The sequence below is a fragment of the Salmo salar genome, chromosome 02 (genome assembly GCF_965601325.2).
Source record: "Salmo salar chromosome 02, fSalSal1, whole genome shotgun sequence".
NCBI lineage: Eukaryota > Metazoa > Chordata > Actinopteri > Salmoniformes > Salmonidae > Salmo > Salmo salar.
The window spans coordinates 90222515-90227138 of record NC_138292.1 but is presented as its reverse complement, the minus strand read 5'-3'; the positions used below and the strand labels follow the sequence as shown (position 1 = coordinate 90227138).

Below are 4624 nucleotides of genomic sequence, written 5' to 3'. Positions count from 1 at the left end.
GAATGTGAAACACTTTATTGAAAAGCTCATTATCCAAGTGTTATAAATACAAGTTTAATCTGTCCTTCAATGCACATCTGTTGTGCATTATAAAAACAAAGGAAGAAAGAGGAGGTGGTGAGAGAGGTGTAAAAGACATAAAGGGAAAGAGGTAAGCACATAGGAGCAGGGAAGGCAGCACATGATTAATGAATCACAGTGCTACATAAATATTCTCTCAGTTCATCACAATTACATAATAATGTCTCTCGTCGGCCCAAAGGTTCTTAAAAGCAGGTGAGGTGGCGATGATGGGACTGGGGTTTGGCATCCTCTCACATCAAAACATACCTGCAGACGAGAGACAGATGGAGAGAGAGAACATGTTTAAGCCTTGTGTTTTTATTTTTTATTCTAACATTGTTAGACATCAATCAGGAGCTGAAATGCAAAACTGACCTTGGATTATTAACTCTGGGACTACTGCATCTCTATCTGTATTTCAATGTAAAGCATCTCTTTAATAATACTTCCTGTTGACCTGACCAAGTGACCTCTCACCTCTGATCATGCTGTGCCCTCTATGTAGCCAGTTCAGATGCAGGAGGGGTTCACGACACAGCTGATATAACCTAAAGGATTTAGGGAGAAGAGGAGAGAGGGATGAAGTGAAGAAGAGAGACTGTTATTGAGAAAATAAGGTAGTTAAAGAGACAGTGTTCAACAGGAATCTGTGTGTGGCCTCACCTGGTGCCCACACCACACTAAGTGGCTGCAGAGTACTTTATGCTGAAAAACATGAACGGACCCACAAGGACAAACAATATAGCGTAGTTATAGATCTAATGAAGTGTCTTACTATTCTCCACGGTTGGCCCTCTTGCCTATTCTTTGAAGGTGGAAGGAGCCACAGTTATACACCTGAGCCTGTTTACTGCACAACACAATCCATCAATCAGATTAATACATGAGTGTGTAGGTGTGGGTTATAGGGTGTCTAATTGTTCTACATTTTTTCAATATGGGTGATTTAAAATAGCCTGTTTTGTTTTTGTACAGACATCACACCCTTACCTAAACAGCACCCTCACCTGAGAAGTAGAAATCAAAGGGAGAGAAACTGTGAATTGAATAACTGCAGTTGACATAGCTCAGTAAATGGAAGAATACTCTTATTGCAATGTGAATGGCTCTTAAAAGAGCCTTTGGTTGTACATAGTGTAGTCTATGGTGTTGCCAGGGAACAGCACCCTCTTTGAAGAAGTAGGAGGTGAAGATCTCCTGCACACGGATTGCCTCTCTTGCTGCGTTGTTGGACCCCATCCTTGAAACATCCTGCAGAGCAGCAGACTCCTCCTCTGGCACACGGCGGCGAGCTGCAGATCCCCTCCTGGTCCTCGTGTCCTCATGAAGTTACGCAGGACACAGGTAGCCTTCACACACCTGAATTCCTCCAGGAGGCAGTCCCAGATGGCCCTGGTCACCCAACCTTGCAGTGCCCTACACGTTAACTGTAGGCAATCGTTTTGAAGGAATCTCCAGTTACAAGGTATCTGTAGGAATATGGAAGACAATTATTAGACTGTTACATCACCAGGTCATTGTGGATTACTAAAGTATAATATCCCTGATAACAAATCATGATAACATTGGATTGATAGATGCATGGGCACACATATGTACATGTGTAGCATGTGACAATAACAGGATCATATCAAGGATAGCATCACAAATGAATACATAAATACCACTTGAAGCTCGATGATGAGTTGATCATTTGAATCAGCTGTGCAGTGTGAAGGCAAAAACAAAAAATGTGCCCCCCTTTGAGTCCCCAGGACTGAGAACCACTGCTCTTCATTGGGACCTCTTCATATGTAGACTGGCTTTCATAGAGCTCTTTATCTGAGGACAGACAACCTCACAAGAAACAGACTTCATTATAGTCAAATTACACCACACTGAATATTATGTTACTATTATCTCCGTCCTCACTTCTAGGGACAGGAACTACACAAAAGTACCTGCCCTATCCAGAATAGGCTCCTCTCTCACTGACAGTTGGGGCTGCTATCCTTTCACCCTCCTCCATGGCTGTTAGCTAGCTACCTACAAATGCATTTGGAGTTTGTTTTTTACAGTGATAAATAGATAGATAGCTAATATTAAGTTAGGTAGATGGTGATGTTTCATTCACTTAACTAGCTATCTATCTATCTATACAGAATGTGAAGTTGGTTAGATAGCTAGCTCATTTAGCAGCTCATTTGAGTTAGCCTGCACTGTAGCTAGTTAGCTAATAATACATCGCTTTTTTTTACATTTTCAAAATCTATTTACTTACTTACTTGTAAGGTTCTTCCAGCCATGTGGACAATTGGAAACAGGGGTAGGCCGTCAATGTAAATAAGAATTTGTTCTTAATTGGCGTGCCGAGTTAAACTTCATTACACCGTTACACATAATACAAAGTCGGTAGCACTTCAAAACATAACTGTTTGTACTCATAGGTAACCATATTGTGACTACAACTAGCTTAGTAAGTCTTTAACCACACTGTGTTGTCACACTGCTGAGTAAAAACTAATGCGTCCTACACTTTAACTTGTAGTCTGAAAATTAAATATTAATTTTACTCAACTGCGTCCAGTCAGCAGTGCAGCAGCAGCCTCCCCCGGTCCTAGTGCCGGCCCGTAAGAAGTTTAAGATGCGATGGAATGGTTGACGAAAAAAGAAATCACAGAAAAAACATATTGACTGATTTTGATTTATTTAGGGGGGGGGGGGGGGGGGGGGGGGGCGAATTAATATTTTAGGACTAGCGTCGTCAATGATTCCTACCCTTTAACTTTTTGTCTGAAAATAAAAAATAAACATTTTACTGAACTGCGTTACCCACTCCAGTGAGCAGATGGCGGTCTGGGAATTTAAGGTAATGCTGTTGGTGTGACGTATAATCTAGTGGACGGAACTCTTCTTTCAACAGCAGCAACAGTTAGTCAGCCACCTCGGTAGCTTGCTAGACAAAATAGCCGATTGTACAACTTCATATGGAAAAACAAGCCACATAAGATAAAAAGAGATGTTATCACCAACAGGGTTTGTGATGGCGGTCTAAATGTCTTAGATTTCACTCTCTTCAATCAGATATCAAAGGTCAACTGGATTAAAAGGTACATAAAAAATCCTCATAGCTTCTGGAATATTATACCTCATTTTGTTTTTCAGAAGTTCGGCGGGCTTAATTTTTTACTACAATGTCCATATATTGTGTGTAAAATTGCTGTGAAACTGCCGGTTTTTCACAAGCAGGCTTTAATGTGCTGGGCTTTGTTGTATAAACACAACTTTTCACCTCATAAATGTTTTATTTGGAACAATGGGTCAATATTACATAGAAATAAGATGTTATTTAACCATAAATGGTTCTCGAAAAACATTGTTCTTGTCAGCCAATTGGTTAATAACAGTGGGAATCTATTTACACGGAGAGAATTTATGGAAATATACAACTTTGAGGTTTCAAGCAAGGAATATGACACTGTTATTAAAGCTATACCTAGTGGGATAAAAACTTTACTTCAGAATAATGCATATTTTGGAATATCTCCGATTGTAAGCGATATTCAGGTGAATGGCATTGGTCTACTAGATACGAAATTCAACAATCGTTTAATAAGGGATATTTTCTACAGGAAGTCTATTCCCTCTGCGATATTTTGTTGGGCTTCATCGTTTGATGTAAACTGGCGCCGTGCTTGGCTCACTCCACACAGATTTATGGTGACCAATAAAGTAAAGGAGATCTCCTTTAAGATAATCCATAGATGCTATCCGTGTAATAGCTTGATTTCTAAATATATATTTGACGTTACCAGTGAATGCAGTTTTTGTGAACTAGAAACTGAATCTATTGAACACTTATTCTGTAATTGTTTATATAGTGAAGTGTTTTGGACTGATGTAAAACTATATCTTAGCCGCAAATTGCATACAACCATTGATATTACTAAGTTTGACATATTATTTTACTACACTGATTCCACAATTGAACGTGAGTATGTCATAAATCTCTTTATTTTATTAGGAAAATCTTTTATCCATAAATCAAAATTTATGAAGAAAAAGCCCCTTTTCTTAATTTTTTTATCTGATTTGGAACAGTACGTAGAATCTTTAAAACGTATACAAAACAATATGTCAAAAAAATGTATTCGATATATGTCTGTATTTGATTTGATATAATAGTTTTTAAAACCCAGATCAGATTTAATTTCATATTCACGGTGTTGTTATTAGTCAGTTAGCGGGCTGGTTAAGTTAGCATTAGCCTAGCTAGCTAGCATCCCCGACCATGAGTTCACTAAGCTACTCTCCTGCTAAAGAAGAGGGTGTTACCTCGACGGAGAAAGATGGACTGTGGCTGAACGTTGTCGTGAAAGAAGAGGAGGAAGAAGAGGATTTTTTTATTTTTATTAACAGTAACATGCAACACATAAACATAACAGCCAGAGGGATACCAAAGAATTGAGAAGGGAAAAAAAATTAAATAAAACTATTCCACATTATATCAAATACAGACATATAGCGAATACATTTTTTTGACATTTTGTTTTGTATACGTTTTAAAGACTCTAAATAGTTT

The 4624-nt window shown here is 38.6% G+C and overlaps 1 long non-coding RNA gene across 1 annotated transcript; it reads right to left on the bottom strand.

The window, feature by feature from the left end:
- On the bottom strand, positions 1-2633 carry LOC145864062 (uncharacterized). Its single transcript, XR_014382635.1, has 4 exons — positions 2328-2633; positions 1728-2088; positions 541-1532; positions 1-330 (listed from the first exon to the last, which is right to left on the bottom strand). It is a non-coding gene; the product is annotated as an uncharacterized LOC145864062 (long non-coding RNA).
- Positions 2634-4624: the final 1991 nt, after the last annotated feature.